The 22,829-nt window shown below is 40.8% G+C and overlaps 1 protein-coding gene across 1 annotated transcript in view; it reads left to right on the top strand.

Annotated features, from left to right (window-relative positions):
* Positions 1-15,297: 15,297 nt before the first annotated feature.
* The window catches only part of clmpb (CXADR like membrane protein b), a 92,276-nt gene continuing 84,744 nt past the window's right edge, over positions 15,298-22,829 (top strand). The window contains exon 1 of the mRNA XM_054603160.1: positions 15,298-15,347. The gene's annotated coding sequence lies outside the window, so the exon portion shown is untranslated. The remainder of the gene's footprint in view (positions 15,348-22,829) is intronic.

Raw genomic sequence — 22,829 nt, forward strand, 5'->3', positions numbered from 1 at the left:
TCACAGTAAGCTCCTTGGAGACCTCAGTGTTGTTTTTTTCTCCTCAGCCCCAGCCCTTTATCTTCACTGTCAGGGTAAAGCACATTACTTCAAACCCATGCAGGAGCTGCTCTAGGCTCAACTGTGTTCCTTACCGCAAAATAATAGAAAGAAAAGTTCAAGAGGAGTTTGACAGATCCGGCAAGATGGGACGATGTCAAATCCATTGAAGGCTGTTGGAGGGGTTTGGATCTGTCATTGTCACTACTAATATTGTGTGGTCCCTCTATCCTTGGCTTGTGGGTTTCTCTGCACAAACGTTCAGCATTCGCCTTGACATTCAACTAATTTATTTATGATGTCAGAGGGTTGCAGGCGAGCCTTGAAAGTACCACAAAATGGGTTGAGAGACAGATGTTGTGCAGAATGTAAATAAATCTCTATTCCATTGTCAAAGGTACGATTATAAAGTCCACATGGTGGACAAGTAGACAGTTACTGATCAGTACCATAGTGAATTTGGTTTCCATTATATAGGTTATTTCCTTGTTTCAGTAACTCTTTAAGAATTGCATAATGTATGTAAATTTAGCAAAGATATTTCCCTGTTATAAATGTAAATGTACAGTTTGTTAAATATAATGCTTTAAGTCACCGTGTTGGTTTCAGAATTATAGACAAAGAGGCTTTTAGATATTTACTTTTTCTGCACTGGCCATTTTAAGAATCCATTCCGATGTCATGGATGACCTTGGACCTCCGGCCATTCTCTTGGCACATGCCCTGAGACCTGCAGTAGGGAGACAAATGTCACAGAGGTAATGAGAGATCATGATAATTTCTGCTCATTAATCTTTTAAAACATAGTCTCTGTACGTCTCATTTTCAGGATCTGGGTTGCACCAGCTGGTGATAAATCCATTGCTAACTTTGTGTGCAAAGTGGTTGTACAATTAAAAACTGAAGAAATGCCTTAGATCGTGAAATACTTTATTCAGTTGCTAGGAAACTCCTGTTCCGCTTTCCTATCAAAGCCAATCAGCTTTAAACAGGAAGTCATTGTAGCACAGCATCACAAGATGTAACATAGCTGCCATAAAGAACAGTTAAAGGGGCAAAGCATTATGTTGAACTGAAACGCCAATGCTTTGTGAATGTACTCATGACCTTGTGTAGTATTTGCACACAAGAAGAAATAAATGTTTAAAAATAAGTAGTATTCATGCAGACTAAAATAAATGGGAAATGTACCTTAACCAGTGTTATTCATGTCATTTAGTCTGATGTAATGGCATAAAGTTTTCTAATTTTAATTGAACATTTAGTTTCGGGTGTCGGTCAGATAGACTGATACTTTTTTTTATAGGTCATATAGTATGTTGTCAGTGTTTTCAGTTAGCTATGCATTAGTTACACCTGGCAGTTATTAGGCCAATGTGTAAATATTTAAGAGCAACTAATCTCTATGTAAGATCAAGTTTTTGTGGTACAACCTTCTGTTTCAGTCAGTTATGCAAAAATCTCCACTTTGTGAAAACTTACTTTATAACTATGCTAAGTTTGAACAAGAACTGAATTTTTGGAATAGAATAAATTACATTTAATGTTACAGAACCTAAATTGCCATTGTGGTAGTTGAAAGTAATTATCTTTAAGACCATTACAGTTGACGAAGGGAAAAAAGCTACATTTGTAAACATATTTCCAATCAGTAACGCATGTTTCTGTCCACATTTACATTTTCACAGTATATGAGCAGGGATGTTACACGCACTGTGACAGAGATGGGACATTCCTGTGTCATGCCCTTCTGCTTTCTGTTTTTCCAGAACCCCACTGATGCATGCAACAATGCATCAGTTGGCTGCCCCACTAGATTAAAGGAAAGAACCAGGGATCTTCCAAAAATAGCTCTTGTATCAACACTGCCACCAGCTGCTTCATGCTCCACCCGGGGACATCATATTCCATCAATCTTTCAACAATTTATTGATGGGATGTCCACATAAATTTGTCTGACGGGCGTTGGAGCACTATGAAATATTAATTTAATATTTTTTCTCTGGTGTTCTGAGATGAGGGGGCAAGTCCGGTCCCGCTTGCAAAGGAACGCAGAAGCGGTTCATACATTAACTAGCAGATAATGTTGAAGGAATACTGGACAGTAGGACAGTAGTATTGATGGCACTGGCTTATATCCCTTATATGCACAGGGCCGATTGAGAAGAAAATTACAAGAATGTAACATTTTAATATGGGTAACCCAGTGACCTGGTTATAAGAGAGACTGAATTATATGTTATTCAATCTCCATAATAAAACATGCATTAATACTGCTGAAAGGTTCTGGAGTAAGACACTGAATCCTCAACCAGATCTCATGCGAAGGCGTATAAATAGCGTAACAGTTTCAGGCCTTTCTGCGTGTTATTAGAACTATGTGCGCTATTATTATGTATGTAAACATCGTAACATAAGTAAGGAAAACATGTGATCAACATCACTTACATCACTTTAGGACATTGGCCTCAAGCACCAGTTTTTCTGGTTGCAATTCCTGTGTCTGTTTGACCTATTAACCCGCCCACCCATCCATCCACCACGCAAAAATTAAGAAAAGCGTACATATTGTCTTCAAAAAGACTTGTCAATTTTGATGTCATTCATACGCCTTTTGGTGAGAGCGAGAAATCCCCACCAGCTCATTCATGGTGTTGCGTTAGCCAAAAGCCGTTGACGTCTCGGCTGACTATTTCCCTGCATGTTAGCGATTCTATGCATCTCTTTTCACACCTCAGGGACATTGAGCATAATTTCAGCCTGATTCTGAAGGTTTCGATCTCATTGCATATGCAGTTTATAATCAGAGTAGTGTCAGTGAACTGGAAGACATTTGTTGCCTTTTCATTTTGCTGCTCATAGAAACAACAGAGGAAGTCATCAACTGTGGCACACTTTGTTTTCTTCAAAGTGGCAGCGATGTAACTGAACTGGGATGAGGCGCCAAGGTTACTCCGTGGTTGCTCCGATGCTTCCTATTTAAAATCAGTCGCAAAGTAAATAAATTATGCACATCAATCCGTGCAGCCAGTACAAGCGAAATGCTGTTGAGTGTAATTATAGCTGCGGCTATGGATGGGAATCGGAGGGGTGATGGCGGCGTTCCATAAATCAAATCTGAATATTGTATAAGCCTTGCATGTCGCTCTAATAGCAACACATGCCTTCACTTTATGGCAGTACATTCCAGTTTTGCAACCAGGATATTGCGATCCCATCACTGTGCAGGAGGATGTGTAAAAAGTAGATTTATTGTTCTCTTTATTGTGTTTTACAAAGAGTCCGGACAAAGTCATAAACTGCAGCATAAACCTACATCAACAGACTGTCAGGCTGTGGAGAAGAGAAATATCAATGACTTGAACAGACTGAAATTCAAATTCAGCAGAGATATAGCGAGTGGAGTGTGCATATCTTAATGATAGAGGGCTAATCCAAAACCAATTCTTTATTCATATGTGGGGTCAGGAAAATGTCAGGGGCGATCGAGAATGACTGACACCGGCAGAATAAGCAGTCCTTACAATGATATATGACTTCATTAATGGATGACACGTGAGAGGTGGAGAAGGTCGGGACCATCACCACGCTGGCAGCAAGGCTCCCCCCCCTCCAACCTCTGCTCCCAATGTTTTAATTCCATTATGATGCAGGGATGAGATAAGCCAGCTGTTTGGTGGGTCTCGGGCCACCAACACTGAGATCAATATTGCTATCTACTACACAGCAGCCCAGTGATGGAGGGAACAGTAAGAGGACATAAGCACAGTGTAGCAGAGTAGCATGAATTGGTGTTTAAATGTAACGCAAAATCTGATTATGTATTTCTGATATCTCATAACGTTTGATATAAGACACAATTGGTTTTAGTCAATGCATCCTAAATTTCTAATTCAGTGAAAAAATATTATATTAATATTATGACACACATCCTGAAATATCGCTCAAAACATATTTTCATAAGATCTCATTTTATCTTGAAAGTCCTTAATATTACAAAGGGAATTTCCACTTCATACATTGTGAACTGTATTGTATCCTTTGTTTTTTTTTACTATATGTAACAGTTTGTCTCCCTGTCACTCTGTCTCACTCACCTAATTGGCTCACTCTGTTCACCTGCCTGTCACTCTCTCTCAGTTCACTCCGGCCACTCCCAGTTCCACTTCCAGCTCACAGCCCCGCCCCCTCTCTCTCACCACACTCTCCCTCACTCACCTAATCAGCCTCATGCAGTGCACCTGTCTGCCACACCCACCTCATCAGCACCATCCCTCTCACCTGCTCACTCTGCTGCACCTACACCCTGCAGTATTTAAACCCCAGTCAGTCACACACACTCGCTGCCAGATCGTTTGTTGTTTTCATGCTACACTTTCCAGCAATTTCCTGTGGACTGGTTTCCCGTTGCCGACCCTGCCTGTCTGGACTTCCCTGCCTTGCCTGTGCCCCGGTCAACGACTCAGCCTTCTGTCCCCAACCACCGGATTTCTACCTTGCTTTTGCCTCGGTTAGCCACCTTAGCCTTCTGTCCCCGACCACGCGTTTAGCCTCTGGTTTCCGTCTGCCTGATCCCCTGCCTGTTTCCCACTGTGAGTCTTATCCTGCCTGTTTGTTTGCCGTTTGTCCCACTCACAAATAAATCTGCTGCACTATATTCCTTGTCCAGTCGCATTGGGTCCACACTACCCCTCCCTGACACTATAATTCTGAAGTGCCATTGTTTAGTTTGAAATAACCAACAGAAAATCATTAAATGATCATCCTTATGAATATTATTTGTTATTATTCATCTTTGGTCCATAAAAGCAACATCTTTACTTTTTCCAACCCTGCATATCCTTGCATGGGGGAGGTCCTCTAATTATCTATTTTTGATAATTTCCATCTGGCTAATGAGTGCTTATTTCTCTGTGCCCAGAGGCACACTTGTCTGTATTGTTGTATTTCATCACTTGGTTAAATGTTAATTGAGCTTTTCATATCATTTGTGCTGAGTTAATGTCTCACTCAAAGGATTTCTCCCAAATTAGCTTTAAGGGTCTCTGCAGGTGTTGCAATTCCACTCACAGTGCAAGGTTCTGTGCATAATTGTTTGTTGGTAAACCATGTTTCTTCGCTTAATGAGCCTTCTGTTTGGTTTGGAACAGTAAACGGGATTGACCTGCAGACTCTCCTGCAAGTGCAACCGCTAATGTTGTCCAAGCACACGATCCATTTCATCCCCCTATGTTATCATTGCAATACGGGATCTCTGCAACATCTGTGGTATTAACAACCGCATTCCGCTGCCTACACGCATCCATTTCCCCCCCCATTAGATCTTTGCTGTTTAACATAATCAATGGTTTCGCAATTTCAAAACCCCTCTGTCTCATGGCGCTGTAATTACTCCAAAGCGTTTTGCCTACTGCCATATGAGCATATGCTAATCGTACAAGGATGAGTGAGAAGTATGTGCCACGTAGCTAATGGAGTGTACACATTTCAAAGAGTAACAACATTTGACAGATCTGCAGTTGTTGGACACCGAGTCCATATTATGTGTTATATTTTATATTTACAAAGAGGTTATGGAGAAGTAATGATGCTCTCTGACGTTAATACATGAGCCTAAGGGTGTGATATCCGCAAATGGATTCCAAGATGCTATTGTTGCAGGCATAAAAATATTTCCATGTCATTTTACATACATGTATGGAATATCTATCTGAAATAGCTAGATATGTTAACTGTGTATTGGATACACAAATGTGCAATGACTTGTGTTAGGATGTTTGGCAGTTTTATGAAAACTGGAGCCCCAAATGGACAACATGTTTCATTGTAATTTTATTGCTTTAGGCACATCAATAAATAAGTCAAAAGAAAACATGCGCATCAGCGAGTTAGTATTTATGCACTTCATCACTGGATATATGAATGCTGTTGTTTACTTGGGTCACAATCAGGGCACTAGGCATTATGCATATAGTTACATGGTTAATAAAGTGTTATCTTATATTAATTATTTCGAGATATATATATATATTTCGAAATAATGACCAATATAACTATATGCATTCAATATAAATAGAGGAAACTTATCAACAGCCCTGATACTTGGCACAGTTATGCAGTGACTGGAAGCTCGTGCAAAGCAGAGAACTAAATAAAAGGTAGAGATCGACAGCAGCACTGACAGGCAGAGAGAAGAGTTGCTCTGAGTTTACTCTATTGCCTAAGTCATGCTCAGGGCTATAGAGCATGTGACCGAGGAAGTGTAGGTACTGCAGTGGCAGCAGTTGGTAATTACCACTGTATCAGCAACATGTCCTCTGTGTCGTCCATTTCATTAGCTGCGCATCCACTCCCAATATATGGTGGGGGAGGCAGTGTTACCAACTCCCCATCTCTTTATTTGGTGTGGTTATCAGGTTATCTTTTTTCTAAGATAAAATAAGATAATCCTTTATTAGTCCCACAGCGGGGAAATTTGCAGGATTACAGCAGCAGAGAGGCTAGTGCAAACAAGAGACATAGTAAAAAAAACAAGTATTATAAATAAGAAATAACACAGTAAAGAATATTAAATAAGTTAGAAAAGTAAAAAATCCACAAAAACTAAAATATTATATATACAGACATAATAATTGTAGTATTGTAAAGTGTATTGCACATGTTTTTATATTGCACAGATTTATATAGTCATTTTTAATGAGTTCTACACTGTGTTTTCCTTATTGGTTTTTTTTTTTAGGACTGAATGGGTTAAAAGCCCTTAGAGGGTATATTTATTAAAGCTGCCCTGCTCTCCTTGTCTGTCTCTCTTCTACTCCCTTTATGCATGGTGTACACCAATATGCAGTTTCCTTTCTTTTTTTTTTCTTTTCTTTTTTTATAGGAGTGACATGTTAAAAAGTTTTGTTCAAACAACAAGACCTCCCTCAAAGGACCTCTCTCTGGGGTAAGGAGTGCCCCTACCGGAAATTTGAGCAGGTTGGATAGCCACAAGCAAAATCCCACAGCAAGCAACAGCGGGGGAAATAGTGCAAACTCCTAACGCATGAATAAAAACATAAATGTAAATGCTTACGCTCGCCTACACAAACACAAACACACAGAAAAAAAGTTCTGGTTGTGTCTAAATTTAGAGGTTCAAGGACGCTGATAAGGGTATTCAGCTGCTGCACATGAGACTTGACTCATACTCAATTTGAATATGAGGAGACTTTCCTTGAAGTTTGTCTTTTAATGGCGTCAGACTTGATCCAGCCTAATTTATGATGATTTATAAGCTATAAAATTCAACCATAGATAACTAAAGCACTCTGAACATGTCCACAGAGGCCCAAATAAATCAATCCACTGTATTGAATGGCTCAGCACAAGAAATGTGTATCGGTCACAGCATTGGTTACCTTTGGACTTTTAAGTGACTTTAAGGACCTTAGAGTACACATGTTGACAGTAGAAGTACCGCAACAAATAACCAAAAAAAACCAATATAAGTTGTATTATTTCACAGAGTTTAGCAAATGCTTTTTGGATGTGCAATCATCACACTTACACTTCAAAATTGGCTTCCAAGCTAAGCAACAACTCGACAAACCGAGTGCAAATTAAACACTCCGAAATTACACAAACATGTCAAAACAGTGAGGACGGCTCTCCAAATGAGATGGAAGTGTCAATCAAGTTAATTGAGAACTCCCTCGAAGCTGTAAGTGCATACAGGAGTACATGGCATCCTCTTGAGCTGACTGTGTGCGAGAAAGAGTGTGTAACCGGGGAAAGGAGAGGAGGAGGGCTGAGGGGGGAGAGGCGGGGTTAGTGGTGGAGTAGTTTTCCCCCTCATCATTTCTCTCTACCTGGCATAAATCATCCTCATCCAATTATGATAAAGTCTGAAGCCTAGATTACGTGGTTTTACCATGGGGCAGGCGGGGGGGAAGATCATTCTTACAGACGTCTTCTACAGTGAATAAGAGTGAGATTTCATTTGGGCTTCAACGGAGCATGTCCTTTTAATTAATGGGGCACGGCTGAGTTGGAGATGGTGCAGCTATTTAAAATACTAAATGGTTTTTCCGATTTTCTCTTTCTTGCTCAACAGACCCCCCTTCCAGCACCACACACACACACACACACACACACACACACACACACACACACACACACACACACACACACACACGTATGCATACTCCTCTCTCAATGCTGTCAGACTCACTGTTAGTGGCATCTGTGATTAATTTTGCCTGTGCTGAGAGGAGGGCTTCGTTGTTCTGGTATTGGATGAAATGGAATGAGGTACAGAGCAGTGATGGATTGATTGATTGAAGCCTAATGTCGTCTGCACTCTGGTATTACCCCAGTGTTTTCTAACAGGTCCAGGGACATTGAGTTGTATTGGTCGGGGAGGATTGGAAGCCAAATCACCACAGGAATTTGCATCCATCAATTCTTCCTGAAGGAAGTTAAGGACAGACCCATTTGTCGGGCAGAGTCAGATGGAAGATGAGAGAAATTGACAGGACTCTTGCATGTAGGAGAATGTGGTACCAAAGGAGCCATAGGGACCTATCATGTGTCTTAATCAGTAAAATGTACAGTGTCCTTTTGTTAGAATAGCACTTGGAGGAAAGCTATTTGACACATGTGTTCGGAGGGATTCCCAGTGGATAAACTGAAAGCCTGTCTGAATCATCAGGATGACAAATCAGAAGATGTAATGATTTTCCATTAGTGCATCAGGATGTCATACATTTCCAAATGATTGGTTTGCCAATTAAAGTGGATGTTCTGGCAGTTGGTATCAGTATGTGAGGTGCCGGCTTAAAAAAAATCTATATCTATACATTTCTATATACCCAACAGCCAATTAGTTAAGCTTAGCATAAAAAGCTCTGTGCAAAAATCCAACAAACGGCACCTTCAAAATTCGTAAATGAACACATATCTCTATCTGTCAATTTGTGGTTTTACAGGCGTTTATGTGCAGGAGTGTTTCTTTAATTACTTCCTTGTCATCACCCTGAGGTTGCCAGGCAATCAGCGTAAAATATAATATTTATTGTCCACAAATATGTAAATTTTCCCTTCGGCTTCACACGTTTATGATCAGATGTCGGCTATAGAGATGTCTGCTTTCTCAACGCTTTCCCATCCCACCTAGTCACATACTGACACTTTAGGAAAAAATCAATTTGACTTGGGTTCAATGACAATGTACATGAGGTTAAAATCAAACCAAAAACAGACACGATCAGCTGTAAAACTAGACGACACAACAAACAGGTGGCCGTCAAGACACCAACAGCTGTTTGTAACACATTGTTGTTTTTTGCAGTGGACAGGAACAGCAGTGTCCTGGTTTAAAGACAAGTGTTTGTCTAAGCTTGTAGTCCTGTGTTGACCTTGTTGTTGACCTTGAATATAATCTTGTGCAATGAACGCTTCAAACGTGTATAAACGTGTCTATAAAATGTTTCCTTAGCTGTGTCTCATCATAAAATTGCAACAATTAAATGGTGGGCTGATGAAATGTTCCATCACAACAAAGGGCAGAGGGGTTGAGGGAGACTCGTGGCTGCACTACAGATAGTTTACCCTCGCTAGCCCTCGATAACCCCCAACCCTCCCTCCCTCCCTCCCTGCCCAGCATGCACAGTCACCCTCTCACCCCTCCTCAGCCCCCCCATCCCAACCCACTGGTCCCTAGGGCTACCATTTGTGAATTCATCTCTGCCCTCACAGCCCTGCTCAGCTGTCACATCGCATCTTGCACGCGCAGACAGTCAACGATAACCGTGTTAGGGCTTTTCATATTCCGTACACCCAGTTTCCACCTCCCACTTTACCGACATGCAGTATTACCCACAGTCTCTCTCTACTGTCACCCCCCCGTATCTGCCTATCCATCCATCTACTGCAATTGTGGTTTGGTTGGCAAGGCTTGCCTTTGCTTACTGTTTTGGTTACGCTTTTTTCTCTTTCTGAAACGTCTTGGGTGTTTCTTTTAGGGAGTTCTGAGGAACAATGGCCTTGAACTCTATATTAACGCATGATAAGCTGTGTTTTCCATTCACATTGCTTTCGGTGCTGCTTCTTAAATACAATTTCTAGACATATGGAATGAATTGTCTTACAATTGCAAATCTGAGATGTTTAATTTATTCTACAAAGCTGAATCACCATGGCATGCTTAATATAAAACCCATACAAACTGTAATGAAATGGTGTCAGAGGTTGCAATTGCAAGGCCAGAGTTTAATTTACATGATATGTGAAAGTTTATCATTATGGTGTTGGAAGTGCTGTCATCTTTTAAATTGATGTATTATTAATTCATAAGTGGTAAGTATAATTTTAGTTTAATGCTCAACTTTACTACTGTGGATTAAGCTGATAGGCTATAGTTTCGTCTGTGCCTATTGTGAAATCTTAAATTTAAACTGATGATTTTGACAACAGAAATTAAAAATTCTGAACTGGTTACAATTCTTGAGACTTTTCTAACCTGCTTTTATGGAAAATTTGACTCAATTGAATACCACAGGGTCCATGCTTGGACCGAAACAAAGTATGAAATAATAGCCGCCCATCCAGCTGCCTTCTTTGTTCGGGTCCAGAAATAAAACGAGTTCCGGAGAACCATCAGAACACAGGCAGGGTCTGATCAACCCCCATACTTTCCCCTTCATTATCCAACATGGTTGATATTTGATATTGACATGCTGAATGTGTCACTCTGGCAAACCAGCAGTGTGTATCCACTAGTAATCTAAGCAATGCCTGCTACATTGGAGTAGCTCAGAATTGTATCCACTGCTATTTACCAGCCACGACGGCCAGGCTGGTATGGTTCCCCCCCCCCTTGTGATTCTGAGTGTGAGTCATCATGGAAACAATGTGTTCCTGGAGACACCGACTGTATGGGAAACCACCACAGAAAAGAGTTTGAGTACTTTGCCAGGTGTTTGTTTTTCTATCTGTGGACAGATTTTTATCTCCGCAATAATGTTGCAACGTGCAAGATGCAGTCACGAAACTTAACAGGTGTGTAGGTGTGATCACAATGAAGGTCGAGTTGAAAGATGGGTGAGTTTCGATTAAGGGTATCAGATGTAGAGGGGTAGGAAGTGGGGAAGGGGCCGTCCCACTTTACGCTCCTGGCCCGATTTGGCATTGTTGCTGGTGTGATTCCATTGCAAAACGGTTACTAGTTTTAATTCAGCAACACCAATGGAGACAGAGTTTTAAACTGGTTAGTGTACCTGCAAACTGAATCTTGTTCCCTGTGTAATCAACGTATCTTCCAGTGTGTCCACTGTTCCAGCATCGGGACATAATTGCTGCTAATATAATTTAAAGAACATGTATTTTTCAAGTAATTCATACTCTCTCTCTTCTGTATCACTACATATTTTGTACTAGTTTGTCATGAAATGGAATATTTATATAAAAGCGAGAGAACATCAAAAACATCTGATCATAAACCTTTGGGATCTGTGTTTTTATGGATGGTAGAATTTAGGGCAGGATACAGAAGAATGAGCTTAGCTAGAGGAAAGAAAACGTCTTGTGAGAGCTGGTCGAAAGCATTGTAGAGAGTGCAGTGGAGGGACAGGAGGCCTAGTGGGATCTGCCAAAGTGGAATGAGAGACATAGTGAGAGTTTGACAGAATAAAGAAAAAGGAAAGATGAAACAAAATAAGAAATGTCTGTTAAGCGTAATGCTGAACAGGACAAAAGACAAGGTAAAACAGGGTATGTTTTTCTTTTGTTTTATAACTTGGGTGGCACTTTCATCATTTTGGCAATACATTTAATCATTTATAATACTATGTCACGCTTAACCTTATAGGTCCAGTTTAAGCCAGTTACTTACATGATCCATTTTATTAAGATAATTATCATTTATCTTTATTATGATGAAACAATGGTCAAATGTCCTGAAATTACTGTTACAATTGTCTATTATTGCATTGCAAAACAAGATGTTTGCACAAATACAGCAATGTAAAAAGACAGTTTGGTGATACTAACTTACTATTTACTAGAAGCTGGGATGATAGTCCAGGACCTTAAAGGCTGTGTCTGGCATAGAACTTAAACTCAAACTCAATTGTATCTCAATAAATCACCTTTCAAGAATAAATGTTATAATCATAAGCCATTGCAAAGGGAACCATGGCCAAAACTATATCTATAATGCATGTGGCATACTCACTCAGAAATAAGCTTGAGCAATGAACAGTGAATATTGAACTGGAAATGTCACTCACTTTCATCAAAATAATTCTGTAAGTAGACAGGTTTACTTTAGGTTTATTTGAGTCCCTGTCTCGGAGCAAGAAAGCCCTTTTTGAGTTTAATCTAAACACAAGGAATCCTTACAAATGAAGAAATCCTAAGGAAGTTGCCGAGTATATGTGTATTATTCTTTAGCTTTGTTGCCACTATTTAGCATTTTATGAATTGAGACACTTAACACGATGAAAGAACACTTTTGACAAAAGCCCGGAATAGCCATGCTAACCCATATAGATTCTGTTGGTTTGGACGAATGCATTATTTCAGAGATAAAAGTCACGCAAAGCCGTGTCTGGAAAAGTTGTCATTGTAAATAACTGCCAGGACGGGGTGAACCACTGAACCGTTCCCTGCCTGTGTTGTGTCCTGTTGTGCTGATATTCATTTCTGCTGACAGCCCCTTCCCGAAACCCCTTTATCACCCATTCTCCTGGACATATTTTCGTAGCATGTCAAAGGAAGGTCTCTCTCCCTCAATCACAGGGATTCAGCCTTCCAGATGCAGACACACAAGTTCTCAGGTGTCACTAAAGTGTGTTGCTTCAATCGGCCGCCCCATTCAGTGCGAAGATAAGGGAAAAAAAGTTGAGCATGAGGGGGGAAAACAATAACACAGCGTCACTCGACTTGAGTGAGTGACTGACTGACTCGACTTGTTATTGAACTGCGCAAAGCTGACAAATAAAAAAAGGAGATGAAAACACAGTATGTCAGTTCTTCAATTTCACGCAAGACTGCCTTGCATCATTGCAGTGTATCCCCATAATAAAGAGCCTTTGCGTTCAGAATAGTGATTACCTCTTTCAGTGTGCCACGCAGCTGCTGATCTGGCTACTCCAGCGATTCTTCACGCACAGCGGCGCCTCTCACCTGACCTCAATCTCCAGTCATACGAGGACACCTTGGTGCTTGTTTGCCTATGCGTCTGATGTTTGTTTATTTGCTAAAGCGTTTGTGAGGCGCGTGACTTTGCGCACAGGTCACTGGCGACGTATTAAAGAGAGGGAGCCACAGAAGCAGGTGTCTTTCTATTTCACCTTGTGCGTTTGTCTGTGCATTCCGTATCGTCTGGGACACCTGTCACATGAACAGCCCCCTGGGATACTGAGCCCCGGTGAGGAAAAGAAAAGGAGAGACAAAGCACTGCGAGAGGAATTAGGCCGACAAGGACACCTGTCAAACTAGCTGGCAGGCTGCCCAACATGGTCCTGCAACCGTGAATGTGATCGATATGGGGCTGACGTCGTAGACGGATGCACAAAAACAAGCACCCACATTGCCAGAGCCGCTACTATCTCGACTCCCTGATTACCCTAACTCACTTATTTACGTGTTCACTTATGCCAGCAAGAAAAATGTCCTGCATCAGCATTGTGCCACTGGGTCGTGTTTGCCATTAAGCTTTTGATTGCATTATGGGACATAAGCGTGATTGATGCAAGTGGGGGGAAAATGGTGACGCTGCAGAGGGAAGACGGTGCACTTACAGGATAACCCATTTGAGGGTTGATCATTTTGATCATTGTATGAAAGACTTCTAGATTATATAAAAGTTTCATATAGCATTTATTTCATGTTGATGGCTAGGATGTTAGACAGTATGCACTTTGAGGAGGATATAAATGGTAAAAATACTTTGAATGATGACATCACCTGCTGTTATCAGCTAATTGTTAGCTTCAGTCAACAAAAACCAAGGAAGGACCTTTTAGTCTGTTTTATGCAACATTTTACTTGTAGTAAAATGCCTACATTAATTGTGTATTGATTCCTACTATTAGTAGCTACATCAATAAACCTTGTAACAATAAAGTTAGCTTTCCTTTTTTATTAATGTCACCGCATGGTCCTGCACAGGTTCGTGGTTAGTTACGGCTGTTTAATATTTCAGTGGGATTTTGGATTATTTCATAAATCCATGAAACTTGGAACAAGTAACGTTAGCTAACTTTACATGCAGACACATAACTTTCTTGAAAAGCAACATGGTTCTTCTTGGTGGAACAATATTTCAAGCAGCTACATCATCTTCTGACGATGAGAACTGTGAACTGTAGTTAAAAGGATTCGGCAAACATTCAACTCATTTCTTATCGCAAGGATGCCTTAACATGCCTTATTTATGACGGCCTACTCAGGTACAAAGCATTGGGAGAATCTGAATATATACAACAATATTTTCCAAATGATAATAAAAACTGTTATTTTTAGTTATTCTGAGACAGTTCTTTCTCTTACATGATGCAATGGTGCCTCAGGATAGCATTGCACTATAAGAAATAATCCGCCATAAAAATGCCTCCAAATAATCCCCTTGTACAATCATTAATTCATAGCCCGTTCAAAAGAGTAAGGAGTAATTTACTATTGTAATATGGCATTTGCCCTTTGAATCAGGGCTTGATGCTGAGTCAGAACCTTATTTTCTACATTGTTACTGCCTAGGCCTGCTCCTCAGGGCAAGGTCTGCGAATGATGACCACGACTGATGACTTGGTTGTGCTGTTCTTGCCATCTGCATTTCCATTTCTTAGACCCAACATAGGGATTGCTCGCGTATCACTTCTGATTAAATCAGATATATGCCCGATGCTCCCTTTTTCTTTATCTCTTATGATGGCTTTGTCACATCCACTCATCCTTGCCATTTAATTTACTCCAGAGCTCCAGCGTTTTCATGTAGATCCTGGTTTTGTCCTTACAGTTTCAGATAAACATAAAGCACATTGTCATGGTGTTTGGAGGGATTTGGTCACATCTGCAGCAGAGTTCACAATAGGATATGATACATTCTCCTTCTCTGCCACTCATCCCCTCTCCTTTCCCTCTCTGTTCCCTCTCGTTCCCCAGTTGGAGAGAAATGACAAGCCGATGTTCTGGAGCCAGCCAGACACGCTCTAGTGGATGGACTTCGGCGTTATGACTGACAAGTGCATGCTCGTCAGTCCCAGCAAATCGACAGTGAAAACAGAGAGAGCTGACCCGTGGACCTAATTGAAACCACTGGTCCTGTAAGTGCCCATCTAATGGGCCGGACACACACACACACACACACACACACACACACACACACACACACACACACACACACACACACACACACACACACACACACACACACACACACACACACACACACACACAGAACTCAGTAAGTCAGAGGGGATCAAATCCAAGGATATTGTCTTTTCTTGTTTAGAAAATATCACTCCCGCTTGACTATGTAAGACTCGAACAAAAAGATGGACCTTTACAAAATAGCAGAATATGCCTGTGCCAAGGCTCAAGAGAACTGGTGTGTCTATTAATAATTCATGGTCAGACAATCAGAGAAAAAAAATCTTGTTACTGACAGCATGTCTTTCCCTGCGAGTGTGAAAATGCAGGATACTGACTGCTGCAGGGGAGGGCAACTCCACACTTACTTTCCACTTTTTTATTCTTTTCTCAACTTCCTGCATTTTTTTTTTCCTTATGGACCATCTGACCAAACCATTCTTCAGTTCCCTAAGGCAGAGCTGGTGGCAGACAAGGGTCATTAGTAACCGTCTGGACATTCTCCTCGAACAGCGCCCACTATGGGGAAAAACCACCCAATATTAGGCCATGCGCCTATCATATCCTATTTCCTGCAAGCCGATGATGGCTGGCACCTCTGTTGACAGGTGTAGACTATACATCCCCCTATCCCCAGACCTGACAAGATCCTGAAAATTCCTAGACACCTTGTCTCCAACACTCCTTCAGTCATCCCTCAGAGGATGGCTGTGGGAGGGTCGGAGAGAGCCAGGGATCCAATGAAGGAAGGGCTTTGCCTGAAAAGGGCTCTTAGCAGCTTCTTGTCCGTGCACTTTGATACACATGAGACCGGCAAAAAGTGAATAACGGGGATCTTTGTGTGAAGTAATCAGTCGGAAAGAATCTGACCTTATCACAACACTGATATAAGGTACGCCCCCTCTTCTCTGCTGTCACTTTTTATAGGGGCAGGTCATCTCTTTTTAGGAAATCAGACGGGTATATTTGACCTCTGTCAGGTATTGATCTGACGGTCATGTGAAACGCATGCAGCATGCAAACCCCTTGTCTGCTCTTGAACACCCAAACAGCTCTTGTTTATTACTGAGACCCCTTGATTCCAGGTGACAAGGCCTACTGTATGAAGTGCCATTGAATAAATGATACGCTATAATGGCAGTAGTTTATAACAAGTACGTAATTTTCTCACTTGTGTGGGCGCTGAGAGGCGGGGGTCCCCATTTGCCCTGAATGAGTAGTGGAAATGGGTTGCACAGTGGTGGGATTGTGGTCTCTAACTGGCTTTTGGCTGAGCTAAATGGAAACTGTCTGTAGGGGGAAATCGCTGATCTCCCACTTATCCCCGCTGATGCCTCTCACTAAATATAAAAGGGCATGAATCCTATCAGAGAGAGGCATGTAGCGTAACAGTGTGCTTCAATTATGATGTTCACTTTAATCTTGAGTGTTCTGCCCTGCTTGTGCAGTTTTGTTGTTCTTGTTTAGCACCATAAGGTAACTGGCTCATTTACAGCCCTCATTGAAAAAGACTGTCTGGATGTAAACACTAATGCCTCAAAGATAGGAAGGTAGAAAAAAAACGCATCAGGAAGAAAGAGATGTTGAAAAGTGGTGGTGGTGGTGGGGGGTTGTGTTGGATCTCAGAAAATGTACCCTTTCCAGATACCCAAGGGTCAGCATGACTCATATTAATGATTTTCTGGCACGTGTTTCAGTAGAAAATAGAATAGTACTCTCTGTACCTGGGCAGGTAGTCAAAGCTGGCCCAGCTGTGTGATGCTAGCTCCCTCTGTGGGCACTTAGCCAACATTTGCATTTATTTATGCCTGAGCTCACTCACCCAACAGGCCCCCGTGATATCCTGCCAGTATCAGCAATCTCATCTGCTGCCTCACGCCTTACTGCAAACTTCTATTCTCACCTTAAGCCCCCTCACTCAGACATGAGTTGAATAATTTATGATCTCCCCACCAAACACACATACATACACAGCAGTTTCAAATGGTATTATGTTGTAACAGGAAAATATGATGTGGCTGAGGTTGAAATCAAGTTACAGATGACTAAACATTCAGTTTTCAGGATTTTTTGGGGGTATTTTTCCTCTAAAAATGCAAACCTCTAATTCCTTGAACGTGGACGTTTTTTGCATCCGGTCAGAGCAATTGATGTTGTACAGCGAGTGACCATTACTGAAAGTTACGTGGTATCAAAGTTACCTTACATGCACTAAAGTCCACTAAGGGAGTTTGGGAGTGGTGGTGGATGGGTCAAACAAACACAGGACTTTCACCCAGGAGCTTTCGTGTTCTGTGTGAAACCAAAGTAAATGTTGGCTTTACGCTTGTTACCTAACATTAAGGAAGTCTATAAAGGGCAGAGGGTCAAATTGATGCATACAATTTAGAATATTATTACATTACATTAGTCATTTAGCAGATGCTTTTATCCAAAGCGACTGACAATAAGTGTATTCAACATAGGTATTAAAGAGAACTACTAGTCACCAGAAGTCATAAGTGCATCTCCTTTCTTAAACAAGCATCTAAGAGCATAAACCAGAGCAAAAGTATAGTGCAGAAACAAACTAATACGAATACAATAAGTGCAACAAACTAATACGAATACAATAAGTGCAATAAACTAGTGTGCTACGAGGAAGGCTCAGGGTAGTACTTCTTGAAGAGGTTTATTCTATCAAGGTGGAGCGTTTTTGTAATCATTTGACCACTATGTGGAATATCATGCAGCCCATATTGCTAGAAATAATCTCTAATGCTTGTGTTATAATAAATCAAAAATGATTTGACCTCTAGAGTGTAGAAGAACACAGGTTGGTCTTCATTGGGATTGAAAGACAGAAAATGTTTTTTGCGATAAGAGGTAATAGACAAAACAAGACAGGATAATAAAAATATATTTATATATATTTTCAATTTATTCGTTTATTATAAGTTTTCCTTCCACCTCCTCTTCATTAATGTGAGATGAGTGTTGTGTACACAACGACATAGCCTCAAACAGTTGGCGTGGCTCCATGGTAAATGTGTAACTTGGCTCGCAACATCAAGTAAACAGCAAAATGCCTGCAAGTATGAGCAAATGGTAAATCCCCGTTAATAGACTGATGAAAAATGTAGACAAGGTTAATGGCAAGGTCGCAAAGATTAATATAAAAATGTGATTTGCTCCAGTTAACTGATTATCTGATGAAAAAACACAATTACTTATGTCATCCACTGAAAAGGTCAAATTGACTCAATAAATGGTGTTACCCCCTTTTGTTGCAATCTGACTCATAAAACAGATTCTTCAGCTGAAAGAATGTTATTATTCTTCATATGAAATTTGAAAACGAGCCTAAATGCATATCATCCCATTACCCTCAAACCCCTTCACGCAGGGCCTCGTCTTGTTTGTAATTCCTTCCTGCCGTTGAAGACGTACTGAAGCTCACCAGGCTCACTCAGGCTGAACTGTCACTGTGATACAATGTAACATATATTCAGGTCTAAATAGCAGAGTTTACACTGAGGGGAACCATGGCTTTCTGTAAGTGTAAACAGAAAATCTCCTTCCCTCCGGTCTGGACTTTAAGTTTTGGCTTTTGTCATAACCTACCGTGTTAGCACAGCCCAGCCTCACAACTTGTGAAAGAACACTGTGGCGTGTACAAAAAAGCACCTCTCTGTCTTTTCTCAGCCTCTTCCTCTGTGCCTGCATTTTTCTTTTGTGTGCTCCCATGTGTGCGTGACAAAGACGGAGACAAAGTCATTCTTAGTTGCCTTCATATGTCTTTGAACCAGTCCCTTTCCTGGATGTGTATATATATCTACAAGGCAAGATTTAATTTTTTTTTTTGGGGGGGAAGCGGTATCATGAGAGTTGCCATGCCTACCGGGTCTCCTTGTTCTCTGTAATTGCTTTCACTGCCATTAACCCAACCAGCTCTCACTGCTCTGTGCGGGACATTACTTGTCATCGTCTCAAGCGAGGCACCGGCCAAAATAAACGGCCGCGCTTTCTTCTCCACGGGCCAATCTCTCAGGGCGCCTCACAAACAGATGTCCAGGGATTACCCCATCCCGGTGGAGACACACAGGCTCTGTTTTTGTTTGCGAATTTGCTTTACTCTTTCGAAAATGTCAAGTATTTTTAGATAAGACTGTGCTGAAATGCTGACCGAGTGGAGCGCGCAGAACACGCATCAACACACTGGAAGTCTTCCACTGTGACAGACGGTGAAGCTTCATGCTCTTCCGCATTGTGGCATTGGCTCTTTCTGCTCCTCAATACTGTATCATTTGTATGTTGCTGTCAGTCCCATCTGTGATTGGAGCTCTCCGTATGTCGCTCCGTGACTGTGCCTGGACATGTTGTTCTGTGCAGTGGTTCAAAATACCGAGTGACTCACAGAGTGCTGAGGTTAAAAACCCTAACGTTGAATGGGAAGCACGAAAGTTAGGCTAACTAGCTTGAACCCCCTGAGTGAAACACAATTATTAGCATGACTTAAATCACAAGTCAAATCTCAAGAGGACATTTGTCGGGGAAAAATATCTTGTATCATCTTGCTACAGGGCTGTGGTGGATCGTTCCAGAATGATTCGTTAAAGGAACAAATCTTTTGGGTGAACGAACTCGGCTGAATCACTTCCTGAAACAATTTGCTTGTTTCTCAGTTCAGTTGAGCTCTCGGTAGGCGAACATGCAGCCAGGGAGTCAGGGACTCACTGAGTGAGTGATTCAAGTCATGCCTTCACTGGAGGAACGGTGTGTGTTGTGTTCAAGACAGCAAATACACGGCTGATTTGAGACGATGTGCGTATAATAGGACATTTTTGATATAAAAAAAAAGTACTGTTTCTCTGTGTAATAGAGGCTTTAAAAGTAGAGATTTTATTTTTTTGTTTTGTTTTTCATCTGAGGTCTTGGGCTACAAATGTGAATGTGATATTTTCAAAAAGACACACACCGCAAATTATTTGGACAGTTTTGATAAAAAAAGAATGAAGAAGAATGAATTGACACAGCTTCCACGAATATGTCCAAAAAACAATTCAGTGCTCTTTCAAAAACTGGGAAATTCTCCATAATAGATGCAGCATCATTTACATTACATTTCAGATTAACTGTAAACATATGTTAATAATCATGTACGTATACATCCATAAGCATGCAGGGTTTTTTTTCATGTTTCAGCAATAATTATACTGATTTAATTTATATAATTGATTACAATAATACGATATATTTTATATTCTATAAATAATGATGACATCATTGTACCAATTTAACACATTCTGTTTATATTTTTAGTTGTTTTTTTAAAGGTCATCTGGTGTTTAATTCATTGTGCCCCTGTGATTCTGCCCCCATCTCTCTACAGTCTTAAGAGCTCTTCTGCCTGTCAGTTATTCTATTCCCACGATGACCCGCTGCCATCTGGCTTTCTGATGTATTGATAAAGATTAGCGCCCGGGAGACACGCATTACGTCATAAGAGAAAATTTAGTTAACCCTCTCTCGCATGAGAATCCATTTCCGCCAAGTTGCTTTGCAAACTATTTATGTGCTCTGCCTCCCACACACCTATTAACCTTTTGTTTCACTCAATTGAGTTTGCAAATGATTGTCTTGTGAAGGCAAACCCAGAGATAAATTCTCCTCCCCACTCGGCTAATTGTCTATCAATGGAGATGTAGCGGGTTGAAGTGGCAGCTCGTGTGAGGCTTTCAGAGAGGTTGTACGAGTATGTTAGCTGATAAAGGCTACACACTCTCACTTAATCAGTCGTACTCGAAGGACTGCTGCTTCACTAGAAAGAGAGGCAGGCAGGTCGGCAGAGAGGTGACGGCTTCCAAGCCAAGGTGACCTTCTTAAATCTATCAGCTGCTCCCAAATGTGCACGCAGCCGGGAAATACAATGGGTTACAGAGGCAGCAGCATGTCCACTAAATGTGTTATCCTTGCATCACGACGTGTACACCCAGCTCTGGATGGAACGTTCTGTATACTGAGGATCTATCCGTGCTCAAAGGCCCAAACTTAGAAAAACTTAACTCATCTGACACACTAATAAAAATGTGTACTTTTGACTTCTAGTGGCTTATAGGAAAAGTTTGGCAACAAGCTACTATATAATGGTGGCATTGACCTTTTCATCTAACTCTTATGGCAAGAAAGCAAATTAGCTTATTTCCCCAAAAGGGCGTATTATTGCTTTAAGAAAGGTTTAAGAATATATTTTCTACTTAAAATAATCATGGTCCATTTAACATATTACACTCCAAATGATGTCACATTTGCTTGTTAGCCCGTCATCACAGATTATGATCTCAATGTAAACAAAAATTGTCATGAGGATTTATTTTAATAAAATAGTGACTTTTTAAGGAAAATTTGACATCTGAAGAGGTGAAAGTACCCATCGTTTCACACGAGAGATAAACCAAAAAATAATTGAGAATAGTCAGTAAATCATAAACATAACTTTGTGTAACATTTCTTTTTCCTTCTTATACCTTTTGATCATTTTGTTAACCTTCCGATTTATCTAATCAAACGGCTATCGGACGCATTTTGCTCTGAACCACCAAAAGCCGTTAACTGTGTTTGCATATTTGTAAGTGAATATGGGGATTAGAAGTGCTCTGATATAAAAGTGCAGCCAAGCTTCTTACGCAGTCATGAAGACACATATTTACCTTCCTCAGATGTAATTAAAGTACTCATCTAGTAAATGTAAAACAAACCTGCTCCCTCTGATATGCGGCTAAATGAGACCACCCTCTTGTTTGTTTAAGGTCACAATGTGTTCCCTTCCCCCCTTTGCACCGTGGTCCTAAAGTGGGGCCAGAGAATCATCCTTCAGGTATTGGTAGTTCTGTGTTGACAGAGAAATGAGAATGTGTTCAGCGAACCATAACACCTTGGGTTGTTGTTGAGGGAGGGCTTCTTTAAATGGAGGCACTTTCTCTTTGTCTGAGCGAATCCCTCTTTCCACACTTGGAAGCCAGCTCCTCTTTCGTTACCTCTCACTCACCCTTACCCCCCACTGGCAAGAGTGCAGGCTTTGTCCTCCAGTTGCTTTGAGCGAACTAATTACAATAACTACACCTGCGGGATCCATTTTTTGGTTTGACACATTGGGTAAAAGAAAGCACTTAACTGCTGTGATTCATTGCACTGCAGTCTTGTGGTGTGATGGTAGTTCGCTCTCCCTGACCAATGTGAGCAAGTATTTTTTTGTTAGTGTTATTTTCATTTTTATTTATTTTTAATAGTTTTTTATTTGATAAATATACATAATAGGAATTTTGGTAAGTTATTTTTCTTCAAAGCAGCTTTGGTGTCCCGGTTCTTAACAATTAGTGATGATTCGAACCAATAAGAATTGCTCATTAGATATATATAAAAAAGAAAGTCAAGCTAATAAAAATCTGAAACATGAA

This window comes from Anoplopoma fimbria, chromosome 1, assembly GCF_027596085.1.
Source record: "Anoplopoma fimbria isolate UVic2021 breed Golden Eagle Sablefish chromosome 1, Afim_UVic_2022, whole genome shotgun sequence".
NCBI classification, from domain to species: Eukaryota; Metazoa; Chordata; class Actinopteri; order Perciformes; family Anoplopomatidae; genus Anoplopoma; species Anoplopoma fimbria.